This window comes from Ascidiella aspersa, chromosome 4 (genome assembly GCF_963924565.1).
Source record: "Ascidiella aspersa chromosome 4, kaAscAspe10.2, whole genome shotgun sequence".
In the NCBI taxonomy this organism is placed as follows: Eukaryota; Metazoa; Chordata; class Ascidiacea; order Phlebobranchia; family Ascidiidae; genus Ascidiella; species Ascidiella aspersa.
In genome coordinates this window covers 24,017,283-24,033,570 of record NC_139450.1, presented here as the reverse complement: position 1 = coordinate 24,033,570, position 16,288 = coordinate 24,017,283, and the positions used below count along the sequence as shown (strand labels likewise).

The window sequence follows — 16,288 nt, the reverse complement described above, 5'->3', positions numbered from 1 at the left end:
CTATTTAAATGTTAACATTTTTAAAGATTTTAGACCAAAAAATGTTGACCAATACTGTCTACGATCACACCAGGTTGAATGCACCCGATCTCGTCCGATCTCGGAAGTTAAGCAACTTTGGGATTGGTTAGTACTTGGATGGGTGACCGCCTAGGAATACCAATTGTCATAGGCAAAATATTATTTTTAAAATATATTTAAATGTTAACATTTTTAAAAATTTTAGACCAAAAAATGTTGACCAATACTGTCTATGACCATACCAGGTTGAATGCACCCGATCTCGTCCGATCTCGGAAGTTAAGCAATGTCGGGATTGGTTAGTACTTGGATGGGTGACCGCATAGGAATTCCAATTGTCATAGGCAAAATATGATTTACAAAATATATTTAAATGTTAACATTGTTGAAGATTTTAGACCAAAAAAGGTTGACCAATACTGTCTACGACCATACCAGGTTGAATGCACCCGATCTCGTCCGATCTCGGAAGTTAAGCAACGTCGGGATTGGTTAGTTCTTGGATGGGTGTCCGCCTAGCAATACGAATTGTCATAGGCAAAATATGATTTTTAAAATATATTTAAATGTTAACATTTTTAAAGATTTTAGACCAAAAAATGTTGACCAATACTGTCTACGACCATACCAGGTTGAATGCACCCGATCTCGTCCGATCTCGGAAGTTAAGCAACGTCGGGATTGGTTAGTACTTGGATGGGTGACCGCCTAGGAATACCAATTGTCGTAGGCATAATATCATTTATTTAAGTTTTTACATTTTTAAATAGATTAGACCATAAATGTTGACCAATACTGTCTACGACCATACCAGGTTGAATGCACCCGATCTCGTCCGATCTCGGAAGTTAAGCAACGTCGGGATTGGTTAGTACTTGGATGGGTGACCGCCTAGGAATACCAATTGTCGTAGGCAAAATATGATTTATTTAAGTTTTTACATTTTTAAATAGATTAGACCAAAAAATGTTGACCAATACTGGCTACGAACATACCAGGTTGAATGCACCCGATCTCGTCCGATCTCGGAAGTTAAGCAACGTCGGGATTGGTTAGTACTTGGATGGGTGACCGCCGAGGAGTACCAATTGTCGTAGGCAAAATATGATTTATTTAAGTTTTTACATTTTTAAATAGATTAGACCTAAAAATGTTGACCAATACTGGCTACGACCATACCAGGTTGAATGCACCCGATCTCGTCCGATCTCGGAAGTTAAGCAACGTCGGGATTGGTTAGTACTTGGATGGGTGACCACCTAGGAATACCAATTGTCGTAGGCACAATATGATTTGTTTAAGTTTTTACATTTTTAAATAGATTAGACCATAAATGTTGACCAATACTGTCTACGACCATACCAGGTTGAATGCACCCGATCTCGTCCGATCTCGGAAGTTAAGCAACGTCGGGATTGGTTAGTACTTGGATGGGTGACCGCCTAGGAATACCAATTGTCGTAGGCACAATATGATTTGTTTAAGTTTTTACATTTTTAAATAGATTAGACCATAAATGTTGACCAATACTGTCTACGACCATACCAGGTTGAATGCACCCGATCTCGTCCGATCTCGGAAGTTAAGCAACGTCGGGATTGGTTAGTACTTGGATGGGTGACCGCCTAGGAATACCAATTGTCGTAGGCAAAATATGATTTATTTAAGTTTTTACTTTTTTAAATAGATTAGACGTAAAATGTTGAGAAATACTGCTTACGACCATACCAGGTTGAATGCACCCGATCTCGTCCGATCTCGGAAGTTAAGCAACGTCGGAATTGGTTATTACTTGGATGGGTGACCGCATAGGAATTCCAATTGTCATAGGCAAAATATGATTTATAAAATATATTTATATGTTAACATTTTTGAAGATTTTAGACCAAAAAATGTTGACCAATACTGTGTACGACCATACCAGGTTGAATGCACCCGATCTCGTCCGATCTCGGAAGTTAAGCAACGTCTGGATTGGTTAGTACTTGGATGGGTGTCCGCCTAGCAATACGAATTGTCATAGGCAAAATATAATTTTTAAAATATATTTAAATGTTAACATTTTTAAAGATTTTAGACCAAAAAATGTTGACCAATACTGTCTACGACCAAACCAGGTTGAATGCACCCGATCTTGTCCGATCTCGGAAGTTAAGCAACATCGGGATTGGTTGCTACTTGGATGGGTGACCGCCTAGGAATACCAATTGTCATAGGCAAAATATGATTTTTTAAATATATTTGAATGTTAACATTTTTAAAGATTTTAGACCAAAAAATGTTGACCAATACTGGCTACGACCATACCAGGTTGAAAGCACCCGATCTTGTCCGATCTCGGAAGTTAAGCAACGTCGGGATTGGTTAGTACTTGGATGGGTGACCGCCTAGGAATACCAATTGTCGTAGGCACAATATGATTTGTTTAAGTTTTTACATTTTTAAATAGATTAGACCATAAATGTTGACCAATACTGTCTACGACCATACCAGGTTGAATGCACCCGATCTCGTCCGATCTCGGAAGTTAAGCAACGTCGGGATTGGTTAGTACTTGGATGGGTGACCGCCTAGGAATACCAATTGTCGTAGGCAAAATATGATTTATTTAAGTTTTTACTTTTTTAAATAGATTAGACGTAAAATGTTGAGAAATTCTGCTTACGACCATACCAGGTTGAATGCACCCGATCTCGTCCGATCTCGGAAGTTAAGCAACGTCGGGATTGGTTAGTACTTGGATGGGTGACCGCATAGGAATTCCAATTGTCATAGGCAAAATATGATTTATAAAATGTATTTAAATGTTAACATTTTTGAAGATTTTAGACCAAAAAATGTTGACCAATAGTGTCTACGACCATACCAGATTGAATGCACCCGATCTCGTCCGATCTCGGAAGTTAAGCAACGTCGGGATTGGTTAGTACTTGGATGGGTGTCCGCCTAGCAATACGAATTGTCATAGGCAAAATATGATTTATTTAAGTTTTTACATTTTTAAATAGATTAGACCATAAATGTTGACCAATACTGTCTACGACCATACCAGGTTGAATGCACCCGATCTCGTCCGATCTTGGAAGTTAAGCAACGTCGGGATTGGTTAGTACTTGGATGGGTGACCGCCTAGGAATACCAATTGTCATAGGCAAAATATGATTTATAAAATGTATTTAAATGTTAACATTTTTGAAGATTTTAGACCAAAAAATGTTGACCAATAGTGTCTACGACCATACCAGATTGAATGCACCCGATCTCGTCCGATCTCGGAAGTTAAGCAACGTCGGGATTGGTTAGTACTTGGATGGGTGTCCGCCTAGCAATACGAATTGTCATAGGCAAAATATGATTTATTTAAGTTTTTACATTTTTAAATAGATTAGACCATAAATGTTGACCAATACTGTCTACGACCATACCAGGTTGAATGCACCCGATCTCGTCCGATCTTGGAAGTTAAGCAACGTCGGGATTGGTTAGTACTTGGATGGGTGACCGCCTAGGAATACCAATTGTCATAGGCAAAATATGATTTTTAAAATATATTTAAATGTTAATATTTTTAAAGATTTTAGACCAAAAAATGTTGACCAATACTGTCTACGACCATACCAGGTTGAATGCACCCGATCTCGTCCGATCTCGGAAGTTAAGCAACGTAGGGATTGGTTAGTACTTGGATGGGTGACCGCCTAGGAGTACCAATTGTCGTAGGAACAATATGATTTATTTAAGTTTTTTACATTTTTAAATAGAATAGACCATAAATGTTGACCAATACTGTCTACGACCATACCAGGTTGAATGCACCCGATCTCGTCCGATCTCGGAAGTTAAGCAACTTTGGGATTGGTTAGTACTTGGATGGGTGACCGCCTAGGAATACCAATTGTCATAGGCAAAATATGATTTTTAAAATATATTTAAATGTTAACATTTTTAAAGATTTTAGACCAAAAAATGTTGACCAATACTGTCTACGATCACACACGTCGGGATTGGTTAGTACTTGGATGGGTGACCACCTAGGAATACCAATTGTCGTAGGCACAATATGATTTGTTTAAGTTTTTACATTTTTAAATAGATTAGACCATAAATGTTGACCAATACTGTCTACGACCATACCAGGTTGAATGCACCCGATCTCGTCCGATCTCGGAAGTTAAGCAACGTCGGGATTGGTTAGTACTTGGATGGGTGACCGCCTAGGAATACCAATTGTCGTAGGCAAAATATGATTTATTTAAGTTTTTACTTTTTTAAATAGATTAGACGTAAAATGTTGAGAAATACTGCTTACGACCATACCAGGTTGAATGCACCCGATCTCGTCCGATCTCGGAAGTCAAGCAACGTCGGGATTGGTTAGTACTTGGATGGGTGACCGCATAGGAATTCCAATTGTCATAGGCAAAATATGATTTTTAAAATATATTTAAATGTTAACATTTTTAAAGATTTTAGACCAAAAAATGTTGACCAATACTGTCTACGACCACACCAGGTTGAATGCACCCGATCTCGTCCGATCTCGGAAGTTAAGCAACTTTGGGATTGGTTAGTACTTGGATGGGTGACCACCTAGGAATACCAATTGTCATAGGCAAAATATGATTTTTAAAATATATTTAAATGTTAACATTTTTAAAGATTTTAGACCAAAAAATGTTGACCAATACTGTCTACGACCATACCAGGTTGAATGCACCCGATCTCGTCCGATCTCGGAAGTTAAGCAATGTCGGGATTGGTTAGTACTTGGATGGGTGACCGCATAGGAATTCCAATTGTCATAGGCAAAATATGATTTATAAAATATATTTAAATTTTAACATTGTTGAAGATTTTAGACCAAAAAATGTTGACCAATACTGTCTACGACCATACCAGGTTGAATGCACCCGATCTCGTCCGATCTCGGAAGTTAAGCAACGTCGGGATTGGTTAGTACTTGGATGGGTGACCGCCTAGGAATACCAATTGTCGTAGGCATAATATCATTTATTTAAGTTTTTACATTTTTAAATAGATTAGACCATAAATGTTGACCAATACTGTCTACGACCGTACCAGGTTGAATGCACCCGATCTCGTCCGATCTCGGAAGTTAAGCAACGTCGGGATTGGTTAGTACTTGGATGGGTGACCGCCTAGGAATACCAATTGTCGTAGGCAAAATATGATTTATTTAAGTTTTTACATTTTTAAATAGATTAGACCAAAAAATGTTAACCAATACTGGCTACGAACATACCAGGTTGAATGCACCCGATCTCGTCCGATCTCGGAAGTTAAGCAACGTCGGGATTGGTTAGTACTTGGATGGGTGACCGCCTAGGAGTACCAATTGTCGTAGGCAAAATATGATTTATTTAAGTTTTTTCATTTTTAAATAGATTAGACCTAAAAATGTTGACCAATACTGGCTACGACCATACCAGGTTGAATGCACCCGATCTCGTCCGATCTCGGAAGTTAAGCAACGTCGGGATTGGTTAGTACTTGGATGGGTGACCACCTAGGAATACCAATTGTCGTAGGCACAATATGATTTGTTTAAGTTTTTACATTTTCAAATAGATTAGACCATAAATGTTGACCAATACTGTCTACGACCATACCAGGTTGAATGCACCCGATCTCGTCCGATCTCGGAAGTTAAGCAACGTCGGGATTGGTTAGTACTTGGATGGGTGACCGCCTAGGAATACCAATTGTCGTAGGCAAAATATGATTTATTTAAGTTTTTACTTTTTTAAATAGATTAGACGTAAAATGTTGAGAAATACTGCTTACGACCATACCAGGTTGAATGCACCCGATCTCGTCCGATCTCGGAAGTCAAGCAACGTCAGGATTGGTTAGTACTTGGATGGGTGACCGCATAGGAATTCCAATTGTCATAGGCAAAATATGATTTATAAAATATATTTAAATGTTAACATTTTTGAAAATTTTAGACCAAAAAATGTTGACCAATAGTGTCTACGACCATACCAGATTGAATGCACCCGATCTCGTCCGATCTCGGAAGTTAAGCAACGTCGGGATTGGTTAGTACTTGGATGGGTGTCCGCCTAGCAATACGAATTGTCATAGGCAAAATATGATTTATTTAAGTTTTTACATTTTTAAATAGATTAGACCATAAATGTTGACCAATACTGTCTACGACCATACCAGGTTGAATGCACCCGATCTCGTCCGATCTTGGAAGTTAAGCAACGTCGGGATTGGTTAGTACTTGGATGGGTGACGGGCCTAGGAATACCAATTGTCATAGGCAAAATATGATTTTTAAAATATATTTAAATGTTAATATTTTTAAAGATTTTAGACCAAAAAATGTTGACCAATACTGTCTACGACCATACCAGGTTGAATGCACCCGATCTCGTCCGATCTCGGAAGTTAAGCAACGTCGGGATTGGTTAGTACTTGGATGGGTGACCGCCTAGGAGTACCAATTGTCGTAGGAACAATATGATTTATTTAAGTTTTTTACATTTTTAAATAGAATAGACCATAAATGTTGACCAATACTGTCTACGACCATACCAGGTTGAATGCACCCGATCTCGTCTGATCTCGGAAGTTAAGCAACTTTGGGATTGGTTAGTACTTGGATGGGTGACCGCCTAGGAATACCAATTGTAATAGGCAAAATATGATTTTTAAAATATATTTAAATGTTAACATTTTTAAAGATTTTAGACCAAAAAATGTTGACCAATACTGTCTACGATCACACCAGGTTGAATGCACCCGATCTCGTCCGATCTCGGAAGTTAAGCAACTTTGGGATTGGTTAGTACTTGGATGGGTGACCGCCTAGGAATACCAATTGTCATAGGCAAAATATTATTTTTAAAATATATTTAAATGTTAACATTTTTAAAGATTTTAGACCAAAAAATGTTGACCAATACTGTCTACGACCATACCAGGTTGAATGCACCCGATCTCGTCCGATCTCGGAAGTTAAGCAATGTCGGGATTGGTTAGTACTTGGATGGGTGACCGCCTAGGAATACCAATTGTCGCAAGCAAAATATGATTTATTTAAGTTTTTACTTTTTTAAATAGATTAGACGTAAAATGTTGAGAAATACTGCTTACGACCATACCAGGTTGAATGCACCCGATCTCGTCCGATCTCGGAAGTTAAGCAACGTCGGAATTGGTTATTACTTGGATGGGTGACCGCATAGGAATTCCAATTGTCATAGGCAAAATATGATTTATAAAATATATTTATATGTTAACATTTTTGAAGATTTTAGACCAAAAAATGTTGACCAATACTGTGTACGACCATACCAGGTTGAATGCACCCGATCTCGTCCGATCTCGGAAGTTAAGCAACGTCTGGATTGGTTAGTACTTGGATGGGTGTCCGCCTAGCAATACGAATTGTCATAGGCAAAATATGATTTTTAAAATATATTTAAATGTTAACATTTTTAAAGATTTTAGACCAAAAAATGTTGACCAATACTGTCTACGACCAAACCAGGTTGAATGCACCCGATCTCGTCCGATCTCGGAAGTTAAGCAACATCGGGATTGGTTGCTACTTGGATGGGTGACCGCCTAGGAATACCAATTGTCATAGGCAAAGTATGATTTTTTAAATATATTTGAATGTTAACATTTTTAAAGATTTTAGACCAAAAAATATTGACCACTACTGTCTACGACCATACCAGGTTGAATGCACCCGATCTCGTCCGATCTCGGAAGTTAAGCAACGTCGGGATTGGTTAGTACTTGGATGGGTGACCGCCTAGGAATACCAATTGTTGTAGGCACAATATGATTTGTTTAAGTTTTTACATTTTTAAATAGATTAGACCATAAATGTTGACCAATACTGTCTACGACCATACCAGGTTGAATGCACCCGATCTCGTCCGATCTCGGAAGTTAAGCAACGTCGGGATTGGTTAATACTTGGATGGGTGACAGCCTAGGAATACCAATTGTCGTAGGCATAATATTATTTATTTCAGTTTTTACATTTTTAAATAGATTAGACCATAAATGTTGACCAATACTGTCTACGACCATACCAGGTTGAATGCACCCGATCTCGTCCGATCTCGGAAGTTAAGCAACGTCGGGAATGGTTAGTACTTGGATGGGTGACCGCCTAGGAATACCAATTGTCGTAGGCAAAATATGATTTATTTAAGTTTTTACATTTTTAAATAGATTAGACCAAAAAATGTTGACCAATACTGGCTACGAACATACCAGGTTGAATGCACCCGATCTCGTCCGATCTCGGAAGTTAAGCAACGTCGGGATTGGTTAGTACTTGGATGGGTGACCGCCTAGGAGTACCAATTGTCGTAGGCAAAATATGATTTATTTAAGTTATTACATTTTTAAATAGATTAGACCTAAAAATGTTGACCAATACTGGCTACGACCATACCAGGTTGAATGCACCCGATCTCGTCCGATCTCGGAAGTTAAGCAACGTCGGGATTGGTTAGTACTTGGATGGGTGACCACCTAGGAATACCAATTGTCGTAGGCACAATATGATTTGTTTAAGTTTTTACATTTTTAAATAGATTAGACCATAAATGTTGACCAATACTGTCTACGACCACACCAGGTTGAATGCACCCGATCTCGTCCGATCTCGGAAGTTAAGCAACGTCGGGATTGGTTAGTACTTGGATGGGTGACCGCATAGGAATTCCAATTGTCATAGGCAAAATATGATTCCTAAAATATATTTAAATGTTAACATTTTTAAAGATTTTGCACCAAAAAATGTTGACCAATACTGTCTACGACCACACCAGGTTGAATGCACCCGATCTCGTCCGATCTCGGAAGTTAAGCAACTTTGGGATTGGTTAGTACTTGGATGGGTGACCGCCTAGGAATACCAATTGTCATAGGCAAAATATGATTTTTAAAATATATTTAAATGTTAACATTTTTAAAGATTTTAGACCAAAAAATGTTGACCAATACTGTCTACGACCATACCAGGTTGAATGCACCCGATCTCGTCCGATCTCGGAAGTTAAGCAATGTCGGGATTGGTTAGTACTTGGATGGGTGACCGCATAGGAATTCCAATTGTCATAGGCAAAATATGATTTATAAAATATATTTAAATGTTAACATTGTTGAAGATTTTAGACCAAAAAATGTTGACCAATACTGTCTACGACCATACCAGGTTGAATGCACCCGATCTCGTCCGATCTCGGAAGTTAAGCAACGTCGGGATTGGTTAGTACTCGGATGGGTGACCGCCTAGGAATACCAATTGTCGTAGGCATAATATCATTTATTTAAGTTTTTACATTTTTAAATAGATTAGACCATAAATGTTGACCAATACTGTCTACGACCGTACCAGGTTGAATGCACCCGATCTCGTCCGATCTCGGAAGTTAAGCAACGTCGGGATTGGTTAGTACTTGGATGGGTGACCGCCTAGGAATACCAATTGTCGTAGGCAAAATATGATTTATTTAAGTTTTTACATTTTTAAATAGATTAGACCAAAAAATGTTGACCAATACTGGCTACGAACATACCAGGTTGAATGCACCCGATCTCGTCCGATCTCGGAAGTTAAGCAACGTCGGGATTGGTTAGTACTTGGATGGGTGACCGCCTAGGAGTACCAATTGTCGTAGGCAAAATATGATTTATTTAAGTTTTTACATTTTTAAATAGATTAGACCTAAAAATGTTGACCAATACTGGCTACGACCATACCAGGTTGAATGCACCCGATCTCGTCCGATCTCGGAAGTTAAGCAACGTCGGGATTGGTTAGTACTTGGATGGGTGACCACCTAGGAATACCAATTGTCGTAGGCACAATATCATTTGTTTAAGTTTTTACATTTTTAAATAGATTAGACCATAAATGTTGACCAATACTGTCTACGACCATACCAGGTTGAATGCAACCGATCTCGTCCGATCTCGGAAGTTAAGCAACGTCGGGATTGGTTAGTACTTGGATGGGTGACCGCCTAGGAATACCAATTGTCGTAGGCAAAATATGATTTATTTAAGTTTTTACTTTTTTAAATAGATTAGACGTAAAATGTTGAGAAATACTGCTTACGACCATACCAGGTTGAATGCACCCGATCTCGTCCGATCTCGGAAGTTAAGCAACGTCGGGATTGGTTAGTACTTGGATGGGTGACCGCATAGGAATTCCAATTGTCATAGGCAAAATATGATTTATAAAATATATTTAAATGTTAACATTTTTGAAGATTTTAGACCAAAAAATGTTGACCAATAGTGTCTACGACCATACCAGATTGAATGCACCCGATCTCGTCCGATCTCGGAAGTTAAGCAACGTCGGGATTGGTTAGTACTTGGATGGGTGTCCGCCTAGCACTACGAATTGTCATAGGCAAAATGTGATTTATTTAAGTTTTTACATTTTTAAATAGATTAGACCATAAATGTTGACCAATACTGTCTACGACCATACCAGGTTGAATGCACCCGATCTCTCCGATCTTGGAAGTTAAGCAACGTCGGGATTGGTTAGTACTTGGATGGGTGACGGGCCTAGGAATACCAATTGTCATAGGCAAAATATGATTTTTAAAATATATTTAAATGTTAATATTTTTAAAGATTTTAGACCAAAAAATGTTGACCAATACTGTCTACAACCATACCAGGTTGAATGCACCCGATCTCGTCCGATCTCGGAAGTTAAGCAATGTCGGGATTGGTTAGTACTTGGATGGGTGACCGCATAGGAATTCCAATTGTCATAGGCAAAATATGATTTACAAAATATATTTAAATGTTAACATTGTTGAAGATTTTAGACCAAAAAATGTTGACCAATACTGTCTACGACCATACCAGGTTGAATGCACCCGATCTCGTCCGATCTCGGAAGTTAAGCAACGTCGGGATTGGTTAGTTCTTGGATGGGTGTCCGCCTAGCAATACGAATTGTCATAGGCAAAATATGATTTTTAAAATATATTTAAATGTTAACATTTTTAAAGATTTTAGACCAAAAAATGTTGACCAATACTGTCTACGACCATACCAGGTTGAATGCACCCGATCTCGTCCGATCTCGGAAGTTAAGCAACATCGGGATTGGCTGCTAGTTGGATGGGTGTCCGCCTAGGAATACCAATTGTCGTAGGAACAATTTGATTTATTTAAGTTTTTACATTTTTAAATAGATTAGACCATAAATGTTGACCAATACTGTCTACGACCATACCAGGTTGAATGCACCCGATCTCGTCCGATCTCGGAAGTTAAGCAACGTCGGGATTGGTTAGTACTTGGATGGGTGACGGGCCTAGGAATACCAATTGTCATAGGCAAAATATGATTTTTAAAATATATTTAAATGTTAATATTTTTAAAGATTTTAGACCAAAAAATGTTGACCAATACTGTCTACGACCATACCAGGTTGAATGCACCCGATCTCGTCCGATCTCGGAAGTTAAGCAACATCGGGATTGGTTGCTACTTGGATGGGTGACCGCCTAGGAATACCAATTGTCGTAGGAACAATATGATTTATTTAAGTTTTTACATTTTTAAATAGATTAGACCATAAATGTTGACCAATACTGTCTACGACCATACCAGGTTGAATGCACCCGATCTCGTCCGATCTCGGAAGTTAAGCAACGTCGGGATTGGTTGGTACTTGGATGGGTGACCGCCTAGGAATACCAATTGTCGTAGGCAAAATATGATTTATTTAAGTTTTTACTTTTTTAAATAGATTAGACATAAAATGTTGAGAAATACTGCTTACGACCATACCAGGTTGAATGCACCCGATCTCGTCCGATCTCGGAAGTCAAGCAACGTCGGGATTGGTTAGTACTTGGATGGGTGACCGCATAGGAATTCCAATTGTCATAGGCAAAATATGATTCCTAAAATATATTTAAATGTTAACATTTTTAAAGATTTTAGACCAAAAAATGTTGACCAAAACTGTCAACGACCACACCAGGTTGAATGCACCCGATCTCGTCCGATCTCGGAAGTTAAACAACTTTGGGATTGGTTAGTACTTGGATGGGTGACCGCCTAGGAATACCAATTGTCATAGGCAAAATATGATTTTTAAAATATATTTAAATGTTAACATTTTTAAAGATTTTAGACCAAAAAATGTTGACCAAAACTGTCTACGACCATACCAGGTTGAATGCACCCGATCTCGTCCGATCTCGGAAGTTAAGCAATGTCGGGATTGGTTAGTACTTGGATGGGTGACCGCATAGGAATTCCAATTGTCATAGGCAAAATATGATTTATTTAAGTTTTTACATTTTTAAATAGATTAGACCATAAATGTTGACGATTACTGTCTACGACCATACCAGGTTGAATGCACCCGATCTCGTCCGATCTCGGAAGTTAAGCAACGTCGGGATTGGTTAGTACTTGAATGGGTGACCGCCTAGGAATACCAATTGTCGTAGGCATAATATCATTTATTTAAGTTTTTACATTTTTAAATAGATTAGACCATAAATGTTGACCATTACTGTCCACGACCATACCAGGTTGAATGCACCCGATCTCGTCCGATCTCGGAAGTTAAGCAACGTCGGGATTGGTTAGTACTTGGATGGGTTTCCGCCTAGGAATACCAATTGTCGTAGGCACAATATGATTTGTTTAAGTTTTTACATTTTTAAATAGATTAGACCATAAATGTTGACGATTACTGTCTACGACCATACCAGGTTGAATGCACCCGATCTCGTCCGATCTCGGAAGTTAAGCAACGTCGGGATTGGTTAGTACTTGGATGGGTGACCGCCTAGGAATACCAATTGTCGTAGGCATAATATCATTTATTTAAGTTTTTACATTTTTAAATAGATTAGACCATAAATGTTGACCAATAATGTCTACGACCATACCAGGTTGAATGCACCCGATCTCGTCCGATCTCGGAAGTTAAGCAACGTCGGGATTGGTTAGTACTTGGATGGGTGACCGCCTAGGAATACCAATTGTCGTAGGCAAAATATGATTTATTTAAGTTTTTACATTTTTAAATAGATTAGACCAAAAAATGTTGACCAATACTGGCTACGAACATACCAGGTTGAATGCACCCGATCTCGTCCGATCTCGGAAGTTAAGCAACGTCGGGATTGGTTAGTACTTGGATAGGTGACCGCCTAGGAATACCAATTGTCGTAGGCAAAATATGATTTATTTAAGTTTTTACATTTTTAAATAGATTAGACCAAAAAATGTTGACCAATACTGGCTACGACCAAACCAGATTGAATGCACCCGATCTCGTCCGATCTCGGAAGTTAAGCAACATCGGGATTGGTTAGTACTTGGATGGGTGACCGCCTAGGAATACCAATTGTCATAGGCAAAATATTATTTTTAAAATATATTTAAATGTTAGCATTTTAAAGATTTTAGACCAAAAAATGTTTACCAACACTGTCTACGACCATACCAGGTTGAATGCACCCGATCTCGTCCGATCTCGGAAGTTAAGCAACGTCGGGATTGGTTAGTACTTGGATGGGTGACCGCCTAGGAATACCAATTGTCGTAGGCAAAATATGATTTATTTAAGTTTTTATTTTTAAAATAGAATAGACATAAAATGTTGAGAAATACTGCTTACGACCATACCAGGTTGAATGCACCCGATCTCGTCCGATCTCGGAAGTTAAGCAACGTCGGGATTGGTTAGTACTTGGATGGGTGACCGCCTAGGAATACCAATTGTCGTAGGCATAATATCATTTATTTAAGTTTTTACATTTTTAAATAGATTAGACCATAAATGTTGACCAATACTGTCTACGACCATACCAGGTTGAATGCACCCGATCTCGTCCGATCTCGGAAGTTAAGCAACGTCGGGATTGGTTAGTACTTGGATGGGTGACCGCCTAGGAATATCAATTTTCGTAGGCAAAATATGATTTATTTAAGTTTTTACATTTTTAAATAGATTAGACCAAAAAATGTTGACCAATACTGGCTACGAACATACCAGGTTGAATGCACCCGATCTCGTCCGATCTCGGAAGATAAGCAACGTCGGGATTGGTTAGTACTTGGATGGGTGACCGCATAGGAATTCCAATTGTCATAGGCAAAATATGATTCCTAAAATATATTTAAATGTTAACATTTTTAAAGATTTTAGACCAAAAAATGTTGACCAAAACTGTCAACGACCACACCAGGTTGAATGCACCCGATCTCGTCCGATCTCGGAAGTTAAGCAACTTTGGGATTGGTTAGTACTTGGATGGGTGACCGCCTAGGAATACCAATTGTCATAGGCAAAATATGATTTTTAAAATATATTTAAATGTTAACATTTTTAAAGATTTTAGACCAAAAAATGTTGACCAATACTGTCTACGACCATACCAGGTTGAATGCACCCGATCTCGTCCGATCTCGGAAGTTAAGCAATGTCGGGATTGGTTAGTACTTGGATGGGTGACCGCATAGGAATTCCAATTGTCATAGGCAAAATATGATTTATAAAATATATTTAAATGTTAACATTGTTGAAGATTTTAGACGTCATAGGCACAATATGATTTATTTAAGTTTTACTTTTTTAAATAGATTAGACCATAAATGTTGACCAATACTGTCTACGACCATACCAGGTTGAATGCACCCGATCTCGTCCGATCTCGGAAGTTAAGCAACGTCGGGATTGGTTAGGACTTGGATGGGTGACCGCCTAGGAATACCAATTGTCGTAGGCACAATATGATTTATTTAAGTTTTACTTTTTTAAATAGATTAGACCATAAATGTTGACCAATACTGTCTACGACCATACCAGGTTGAATGCACCCGATCTCGTCCGATCTCGGAAGTTAAGCAATGTCGGGATTGGTTAGTACTTGGATGGGTGACCGCATAGGAATTCCAATTGTCATAGGCAAAATATGATTTATTTAAGTTTTTACATTTTTAAATAGATTAGACCATAAATGTTGACGATTACTGTCTACGACCATACCAGGTTGAATGCACCCGATCTCGTCCGATCTCGGAAGTTAAGCAACGTCGGGATTGGTTAGTACTTGAATGGGTGACCGCCTAGGAATACCAATTGTCGTAGGCATAATATCATTTATTTAAGTTTTTACATTTTTAAATAGATTAGACCATAAATGTTGACCATTACTGTCCACGACCATACCAGGTTGAATGCACCCGATCTCGTCCGATCTCGGAAGTTAAGCAACGTCGGGATTGGTTAGTACTTGGATGGGTTTCCGCCTAGGAATACCAATTGTCGTAGGCACAATATGATTTGTTTAAGTTTTTACATTTTTAAATAGATTAGACCATAAATGTTGACGATTACTGTCTACGACCATACCAGGTTGAATGCACCCGATCTCGTCCGATCTCGGAAGTTAAGCAACGTCGGGATTGGTTAGTACTTGGATGGGTGACCGCCTAGGAATACCAATTGTCGTAGGCATAATATCATTTATTTAAGTTTTTACATTTTTAAATAGATTAGACCATAAATGTTGACCAATAATGTCTACGACCATACCAGGTTGAATGCACCCGATCTCGTCCGATCTCGGAAGTTAAGCAACGTCGGGATTGGTTAGTACTTGGATGGGTGACCGCCTAGGAATACCAATTGTCGTAGGCAAAATATGATTTATTTAAGTTTTTACATTTTTAAATAGATTAGACCAAAAAATGTTGACCAATACTGGCTACGAACATACCAGGTTGAATGCACCCGATCTCGTCCGATCTCGGAAGTTAAGCAACGTCGGGATTGGTTAGTACTTGGATAGGTGACCGCCTAGGAATACCAATTGTCGTAGGCAAAATATGATTTATTTAAGTTTTTACATTTTTAAATAGATTAGACCAAAAAATGTTGACCAATACTGGCTACGACCAAACCAGATTGAATGCACCCGATCTCGTCCGATCTCGGAAGTTAAGCAACATCGGGATTGGTTAGTACTTGGATGGGTGACCGCCTAGGAATACCAATTGTCATAGGCAAAATATTATTTTTAAAATATATTTAAATGTTAGCATTTTAAAGATTTTAGACCAAAAAATGTTTACCAACACTGTCTACGACCATACCAGGTTGAATGCACCCGATCTCGTCCGATCTCGGAAGTTAAGCAACGTCGGGATTGGTTAGTACTTGGATGGGTGACCGCCTAGGAATACCAATTGTCGTAGGCAAAAT

The 16,288-nt window shown here is 38.5% G+C and overlaps 43 non-coding genes and 43 pseudogenes across 43 annotated transcripts; all 86 read left to right on the top strand.

The window, feature by feature from the left end:
• The first annotated feature begins 56 nt into the window (after positions 1-56).
• On the top strand, positions 57-175 carry LOC146152090 (5S ribosomal RNA). Its single transcript, XR_014497623.1, has one exon. It is a non-coding gene; the product is annotated as a 5S ribosomal RNA (ribosomal RNA).
• A 74-nt stretch (positions 176-249) lies between these two features.
• On the top strand, positions 250-368 carry LOC146152089 (5S ribosomal RNA). Its single transcript, XR_014497479.1, has one exon. It is a non-coding gene; the product is annotated as a 5S ribosomal RNA (ribosomal RNA).
• A 74-nt stretch (positions 369-442) lies between these two features.
• LOC146152088 (5S ribosomal RNA) lies at positions 443-561 on the top strand (annotated as a pseudogene).
• Positions 562-635: 74 nt separating this feature from the next.
• On the top strand, positions 636-754 carry LOC146152087 (5S ribosomal RNA). The gene has a single exon (XR_014498318.1). It is a non-coding gene; the product is annotated as a 5S ribosomal RNA (ribosomal RNA).
• Positions 755-818: 64 nt separating this feature from the next.
• LOC146152086 (5S ribosomal RNA) lies at positions 819-937 on the top strand. The gene has a single exon (XR_014498307.1). It is a non-coding gene; the product is annotated as a 5S ribosomal RNA (ribosomal RNA).
• A 65-nt stretch (positions 938-1,002) lies between these two features.
• LOC146152085 (5S ribosomal RNA) lies at positions 1,003-1,121 on the top strand (annotated as a pseudogene).
• A 65-nt stretch (positions 1,122-1,186) lies between these two features.
• On the top strand, positions 1,187-1,305 carry LOC146152084 (5S ribosomal RNA). Its single transcript, XR_014495958.1, has one exon. It is a non-coding gene; the product is annotated as a 5S ribosomal RNA (ribosomal RNA).
• A 64-nt stretch (positions 1,306-1,369) lies between these two features.
• Positions 1,370-1,488, top strand: LOC146152083 (5S ribosomal RNA). Its single transcript, XR_014498296.1, has one exon. It is a non-coding gene; the product is annotated as a 5S ribosomal RNA (ribosomal RNA).
• Positions 1,489-1,552: 64 nt separating this feature from the next.
• LOC146152082 (5S ribosomal RNA) lies at positions 1,553-1,671 on the top strand. The gene has a single exon (XR_014498285.1). It is a non-coding gene; the product is annotated as a 5S ribosomal RNA (ribosomal RNA).
• A 64-nt stretch (positions 1,672-1,735) lies between these two features.
• LOC146152081 (5S ribosomal RNA) lies at positions 1,736-1,854 on the top strand (annotated as a pseudogene).
• Positions 1,855-1,928: 74 nt separating this feature from the next.
• Positions 1,929-2,047, top strand: LOC146152080 (5S ribosomal RNA; annotated as a pseudogene).
• A 74-nt stretch (positions 2,048-2,121) lies between these two features.
• LOC146152079 (5S ribosomal RNA) lies at positions 2,122-2,240 on the top strand (annotated as a pseudogene).
• Positions 2,241-2,314: 74 nt separating this feature from the next.
• LOC146152078 (5S ribosomal RNA) lies at positions 2,315-2,433 on the top strand. Its single transcript, XR_014497620.1, has one exon. It is a non-coding gene; the product is annotated as a 5S ribosomal RNA (ribosomal RNA).
• Positions 2,434-2,497: 64 nt separating this feature from the next.
• On the top strand, positions 2,498-2,616 carry LOC146152077 (5S ribosomal RNA). Its single transcript, XR_014498274.1, has one exon. It is a non-coding gene; the product is annotated as a 5S ribosomal RNA (ribosomal RNA).
• Positions 2,617-2,680: 64 nt separating this feature from the next.
• Positions 2,681-2,799, top strand: LOC146152076 (5S ribosomal RNA). The gene has a single exon (XR_014497852.1). It is a non-coding gene; the product is annotated as a 5S ribosomal RNA (ribosomal RNA).
• A 74-nt stretch (positions 2,800-2,873) lies between these two features.
• LOC146152075 (5S ribosomal RNA) lies at positions 2,874-2,992 on the top strand (annotated as a pseudogene).
• A 64-nt stretch (positions 2,993-3,056) lies between these two features.
• LOC146152074 (5S ribosomal RNA) lies at positions 3,057-3,175 on the top strand (annotated as a pseudogene).
• A 74-nt stretch (positions 3,176-3,249) lies between these two features.
• Positions 3,250-3,368, top strand: LOC146152073 (5S ribosomal RNA; annotated as a pseudogene).
• Positions 3,369-3,432: 64 nt separating this feature from the next.
• LOC146152072 (5S ribosomal RNA) lies at positions 3,433-3,551 on the top strand (annotated as a pseudogene).
• A 74-nt stretch (positions 3,552-3,625) lies between these two features.
• On the top strand, positions 3,626-3,744 carry LOC146152071 (5S ribosomal RNA). Its single transcript, XR_014496551.1, has one exon. It is a non-coding gene; the product is annotated as a 5S ribosomal RNA (ribosomal RNA).
• Positions 3,745-3,809: 65 nt separating this feature from the next.
• Positions 3,810-3,928, top strand: LOC146152070 (5S ribosomal RNA). Its single transcript, XR_014495724.1, has one exon. It is a non-coding gene; the product is annotated as a 5S ribosomal RNA (ribosomal RNA).
• Positions 3,929-4,141: 213 nt separating this feature from the next.
• Positions 4,142-4,260, top strand: LOC146152069 (5S ribosomal RNA). The gene has a single exon (XR_014498263.1). It is a non-coding gene; the product is annotated as a 5S ribosomal RNA (ribosomal RNA).
• Positions 4,261-4,324: 64 nt separating this feature from the next.
• Positions 4,325-4,443, top strand: LOC146152068 (5S ribosomal RNA; annotated as a pseudogene).
• Positions 4,444-4,517: 74 nt separating this feature from the next.
• LOC146152067 (5S ribosomal RNA) lies at positions 4,518-4,636 on the top strand. Its single transcript, XR_014496852.1, has one exon. It is a non-coding gene; the product is annotated as a 5S ribosomal RNA (ribosomal RNA).
• A 74-nt stretch (positions 4,637-4,710) lies between these two features.
• On the top strand, positions 4,711-4,829 carry LOC146152066 (5S ribosomal RNA; annotated as a pseudogene).
• Positions 4,830-4,903: 74 nt separating this feature from the next.
• On the top strand, positions 4,904-5,022 carry LOC146152065 (5S ribosomal RNA). The gene has a single exon (XR_014498251.1). It is a non-coding gene; the product is annotated as a 5S ribosomal RNA (ribosomal RNA).
• Positions 5,023-5,086: 64 nt separating this feature from the next.
• On the top strand, positions 5,087-5,205 carry LOC146152064 (5S ribosomal RNA). The gene has a single exon (XR_014496647.1). It is a non-coding gene; the product is annotated as a 5S ribosomal RNA (ribosomal RNA).
• Positions 5,206-5,270: 65 nt separating this feature from the next.
• LOC146152063 (5S ribosomal RNA) lies at positions 5,271-5,389 on the top strand (annotated as a pseudogene).
• Positions 5,390-5,454: 65 nt separating this feature from the next.
• LOC146152062 (5S ribosomal RNA) lies at positions 5,455-5,573 on the top strand. The gene has a single exon (XR_014495957.1). It is a non-coding gene; the product is annotated as a 5S ribosomal RNA (ribosomal RNA).
• A 64-nt stretch (positions 5,574-5,637) lies between these two features.
• On the top strand, positions 5,638-5,756 carry LOC146152061 (5S ribosomal RNA). Its single transcript, XR_014498240.1, has one exon. It is a non-coding gene; the product is annotated as a 5S ribosomal RNA (ribosomal RNA).
• Positions 5,757-5,820: 64 nt separating this feature from the next.
• On the top strand, positions 5,821-5,939 carry LOC146152060 (5S ribosomal RNA; annotated as a pseudogene).
• A 74-nt stretch (positions 5,940-6,013) lies between these two features.
• On the top strand, positions 6,014-6,132 carry LOC146152059 (5S ribosomal RNA; annotated as a pseudogene).
• Positions 6,133-6,196: 64 nt separating this feature from the next.
• Positions 6,197-6,316, top strand: LOC146152058 (5S ribosomal RNA; annotated as a pseudogene).
• A 74-nt stretch (positions 6,317-6,390) lies between these two features.
• LOC146152057 (5S ribosomal RNA) lies at positions 6,391-6,509 on the top strand. The gene has a single exon (XR_014497002.1). It is a non-coding gene; the product is annotated as a 5S ribosomal RNA (ribosomal RNA).
• A 65-nt stretch (positions 6,510-6,574) lies between these two features.
• LOC146152056 (5S ribosomal RNA) lies at positions 6,575-6,693 on the top strand (annotated as a pseudogene).
• A 74-nt stretch (positions 6,694-6,767) lies between these two features.
• Positions 6,768-6,886, top strand: LOC146152055 (5S ribosomal RNA). Its single transcript, XR_014497622.1, has one exon. It is a non-coding gene; the product is annotated as a 5S ribosomal RNA (ribosomal RNA).
• Positions 6,887-6,960: 74 nt separating this feature from the next.
• LOC146152054 (5S ribosomal RNA) lies at positions 6,961-7,079 on the top strand (annotated as a pseudogene).
• Positions 7,080-7,143: 64 nt separating this feature from the next.
• On the top strand, positions 7,144-7,262 carry LOC146152053 (5S ribosomal RNA; annotated as a pseudogene).
• A 74-nt stretch (positions 7,263-7,336) lies between these two features.
• Positions 7,337-7,455, top strand: LOC146152052 (5S ribosomal RNA; annotated as a pseudogene).
• A 74-nt stretch (positions 7,456-7,529) lies between these two features.
• LOC146152051 (5S ribosomal RNA) lies at positions 7,530-7,648 on the top strand (annotated as a pseudogene).
• A 74-nt stretch (positions 7,649-7,722) lies between these two features.
• LOC146152050 (5S ribosomal RNA) lies at positions 7,723-7,841 on the top strand. The gene has a single exon (XR_014495619.1). It is a non-coding gene; the product is annotated as a 5S ribosomal RNA (ribosomal RNA).
• Positions 7,842-7,905: 64 nt separating this feature from the next.
• LOC146152049 (5S ribosomal RNA) lies at positions 7,906-8,024 on the top strand (annotated as a pseudogene).
• A 64-nt stretch (positions 8,025-8,088) lies between these two features.
• Positions 8,089-8,207, top strand: LOC146152048 (5S ribosomal RNA). The gene has a single exon (XR_014497017.1). It is a non-coding gene; the product is annotated as a 5S ribosomal RNA (ribosomal RNA).
• A 65-nt stretch (positions 8,208-8,272) lies between these two features.
• LOC146152047 (5S ribosomal RNA) lies at positions 8,273-8,391 on the top strand (annotated as a pseudogene).
• Positions 8,392-8,456: 65 nt separating this feature from the next.
• LOC146152046 (5S ribosomal RNA) lies at positions 8,457-8,575 on the top strand. The gene has a single exon (XR_014495956.1). It is a non-coding gene; the product is annotated as a 5S ribosomal RNA (ribosomal RNA).
• A 64-nt stretch (positions 8,576-8,639) lies between these two features.
• LOC146152045 (5S ribosomal RNA) lies at positions 8,640-8,758 on the top strand (annotated as a pseudogene).
• A 74-nt stretch (positions 8,759-8,832) lies between these two features.
• Positions 8,833-8,951, top strand: LOC146152044 (5S ribosomal RNA). Its single transcript, XR_014497034.1, has one exon. It is a non-coding gene; the product is annotated as a 5S ribosomal RNA (ribosomal RNA).
• A 74-nt stretch (positions 8,952-9,025) lies between these two features.
• On the top strand, positions 9,026-9,144 carry LOC146152043 (5S ribosomal RNA; annotated as a pseudogene).
• A 74-nt stretch (positions 9,145-9,218) lies between these two features.
• Positions 9,219-9,337, top strand: LOC146152042 (5S ribosomal RNA). The gene has a single exon (XR_014495634.1). It is a non-coding gene; the product is annotated as a 5S ribosomal RNA (ribosomal RNA).
• A 64-nt stretch (positions 9,338-9,401) lies between these two features.
• LOC146152041 (5S ribosomal RNA) lies at positions 9,402-9,520 on the top strand. The gene has a single exon (XR_014496646.1). It is a non-coding gene; the product is annotated as a 5S ribosomal RNA (ribosomal RNA).
• Positions 9,521-9,585: 65 nt separating this feature from the next.
• On the top strand, positions 9,586-9,704 carry LOC146152040 (5S ribosomal RNA; annotated as a pseudogene).
• A 65-nt stretch (positions 9,705-9,769) lies between these two features.
• On the top strand, positions 9,770-9,888 carry LOC146152039 (5S ribosomal RNA). The gene has a single exon (XR_014495955.1). It is a non-coding gene; the product is annotated as a 5S ribosomal RNA (ribosomal RNA).
• A 64-nt stretch (positions 9,889-9,952) lies between these two features.
• Positions 9,953-10,071, top strand: LOC146152038 (5S ribosomal RNA). Its single transcript, XR_014496924.1, has one exon. It is a non-coding gene; the product is annotated as a 5S ribosomal RNA (ribosomal RNA).
• Positions 10,072-10,135: 64 nt separating this feature from the next.
• Positions 10,136-10,254, top strand: LOC146152037 (5S ribosomal RNA). Its single transcript, XR_014497851.1, has one exon. It is a non-coding gene; the product is annotated as a 5S ribosomal RNA (ribosomal RNA).
• Positions 10,255-10,328: 74 nt separating this feature from the next.
• LOC146152036 (5S ribosomal RNA) lies at positions 10,329-10,447 on the top strand (annotated as a pseudogene).
• A 64-nt stretch (positions 10,448-10,511) lies between these two features.
• On the top strand, positions 10,512-10,630 carry LOC146152035 (5S ribosomal RNA; annotated as a pseudogene).
• Positions 10,631-10,704: 74 nt separating this feature from the next.
• LOC146152034 (5S ribosomal RNA) lies at positions 10,705-10,823 on the top strand (annotated as a pseudogene).
• Positions 10,824-10,897: 74 nt separating this feature from the next.
• LOC146152033 (5S ribosomal RNA) lies at positions 10,898-11,016 on the top strand (annotated as a pseudogene).
• Positions 11,017-11,090: 74 nt separating this feature from the next.
• On the top strand, positions 11,091-11,209 carry LOC146152032 (5S ribosomal RNA; annotated as a pseudogene).
• Positions 11,210-11,273: 64 nt separating this feature from the next.
• Positions 11,274-11,393, top strand: LOC146152031 (5S ribosomal RNA; annotated as a pseudogene).
• A 74-nt stretch (positions 11,394-11,467) lies between these two features.
• Positions 11,468-11,586, top strand: LOC146152030 (5S ribosomal RNA; annotated as a pseudogene).
• A 64-nt stretch (positions 11,587-11,650) lies between these two features.
• Positions 11,651-11,769, top strand: LOC146152029 (5S ribosomal RNA). Its single transcript, XR_014496395.1, has one exon. It is a non-coding gene; the product is annotated as a 5S ribosomal RNA (ribosomal RNA).
• Positions 11,770-11,833: 64 nt separating this feature from the next.
• On the top strand, positions 11,834-11,952 carry LOC146152028 (5S ribosomal RNA; annotated as a pseudogene).
• Positions 11,953-12,026: 74 nt separating this feature from the next.
• Positions 12,027-12,145, top strand: LOC146152027 (5S ribosomal RNA; annotated as a pseudogene).
• A 74-nt stretch (positions 12,146-12,219) lies between these two features.
• Positions 12,220-12,338, top strand: LOC146152026 (5S ribosomal RNA; annotated as a pseudogene).
• Positions 12,339-12,402: 64 nt separating this feature from the next.
• LOC146152025 (5S ribosomal RNA) lies at positions 12,403-12,521 on the top strand. Its single transcript, XR_014495717.1, has one exon. It is a non-coding gene; the product is annotated as a 5S ribosomal RNA (ribosomal RNA).
• A 64-nt stretch (positions 12,522-12,585) lies between these two features.
• Positions 12,586-12,704, top strand: LOC146152024 (5S ribosomal RNA). The gene has a single exon (XR_014498411.1). It is a non-coding gene; the product is annotated as a 5S ribosomal RNA (ribosomal RNA).
• A 64-nt stretch (positions 12,705-12,768) lies between these two features.
• LOC146152023 (5S ribosomal RNA) lies at positions 12,769-12,887 on the top strand. The gene has a single exon (XR_014498229.1). It is a non-coding gene; the product is annotated as a 5S ribosomal RNA (ribosomal RNA).
• Positions 12,888-12,951: 64 nt separating this feature from the next.
• LOC146152022 (5S ribosomal RNA) lies at positions 12,952-13,070 on the top strand. Its single transcript, XR_014498218.1, has one exon. It is a non-coding gene; the product is annotated as a 5S ribosomal RNA (ribosomal RNA).
• A 65-nt stretch (positions 13,071-13,135) lies between these two features.
• On the top strand, positions 13,136-13,254 carry LOC146152021 (5S ribosomal RNA; annotated as a pseudogene).
• Positions 13,255-13,319: 65 nt separating this feature from the next.
• Positions 13,320-13,438, top strand: LOC146152020 (5S ribosomal RNA; annotated as a pseudogene).
• A 73-nt stretch (positions 13,439-13,511) lies between these two features.
• On the top strand, positions 13,512-13,630 carry LOC146152019 (5S ribosomal RNA). The gene has a single exon (XR_014498207.1). It is a non-coding gene; the product is annotated as a 5S ribosomal RNA (ribosomal RNA).
• Positions 13,631-13,693: 63 nt separating this feature from the next.
• Positions 13,694-13,812, top strand: LOC146152018 (5S ribosomal RNA). Its single transcript, XR_014495513.1, has one exon. It is a non-coding gene; the product is annotated as a 5S ribosomal RNA (ribosomal RNA).
• Positions 13,813-13,876: 64 nt separating this feature from the next.
• LOC146152017 (5S ribosomal RNA) lies at positions 13,877-13,995 on the top strand. Its single transcript, XR_014498150.1, has one exon. It is a non-coding gene; the product is annotated as a 5S ribosomal RNA (ribosomal RNA).
• A 65-nt stretch (positions 13,996-14,060) lies between these two features.
• LOC146152016 (5S ribosomal RNA) lies at positions 14,061-14,179 on the top strand (annotated as a pseudogene).
• Positions 14,180-14,253: 74 nt separating this feature from the next.
• On the top strand, positions 14,254-14,372 carry LOC146152015 (5S ribosomal RNA; annotated as a pseudogene).
• A 74-nt stretch (positions 14,373-14,446) lies between these two features.
• On the top strand, positions 14,447-14,565 carry LOC146152014 (5S ribosomal RNA; annotated as a pseudogene).
• Positions 14,566-14,691: 126 nt separating this feature from the next.
• On the top strand, positions 14,692-14,810 carry LOC146152013 (5S ribosomal RNA). The gene has a single exon (XR_014498133.1). It is a non-coding gene; the product is annotated as a 5S ribosomal RNA (ribosomal RNA).
• Positions 14,811-14,873: 63 nt separating this feature from the next.
• Positions 14,874-14,992, top strand: LOC146152012 (5S ribosomal RNA; annotated as a pseudogene).
• Positions 14,993-15,056: 64 nt separating this feature from the next.
• LOC146152011 (5S ribosomal RNA) lies at positions 15,057-15,175 on the top strand. The gene has a single exon (XR_014495716.1). It is a non-coding gene; the product is annotated as a 5S ribosomal RNA (ribosomal RNA).
• Positions 15,176-15,239: 64 nt separating this feature from the next.
• Positions 15,240-15,358, top strand: LOC146152010 (5S ribosomal RNA). Its single transcript, XR_014498410.1, has one exon. It is a non-coding gene; the product is annotated as a 5S ribosomal RNA (ribosomal RNA).
• A 64-nt stretch (positions 15,359-15,422) lies between these two features.
• LOC146152009 (5S ribosomal RNA) lies at positions 15,423-15,541 on the top strand. The gene has a single exon (XR_014498195.1). It is a non-coding gene; the product is annotated as a 5S ribosomal RNA (ribosomal RNA).
• A 64-nt stretch (positions 15,542-15,605) lies between these two features.
• LOC146152008 (5S ribosomal RNA) lies at positions 15,606-15,724 on the top strand. Its single transcript, XR_014498184.1, has one exon. It is a non-coding gene; the product is annotated as a 5S ribosomal RNA (ribosomal RNA).
• A 65-nt stretch (positions 15,725-15,789) lies between these two features.
• Positions 15,790-15,908, top strand: LOC146152007 (5S ribosomal RNA; annotated as a pseudogene).
• A 65-nt stretch (positions 15,909-15,973) lies between these two features.
• LOC146152006 (5S ribosomal RNA) lies at positions 15,974-16,092 on the top strand (annotated as a pseudogene).
• A 73-nt stretch (positions 16,093-16,165) lies between these two features.
• Positions 16,166-16,284, top strand: LOC146152005 (5S ribosomal RNA). Its single transcript, XR_014498173.1, has one exon. It is a non-coding gene; the product is annotated as a 5S ribosomal RNA (ribosomal RNA).
• The last annotated feature ends 4 nt before the right edge of the window (positions 16,285-16,288 follow it).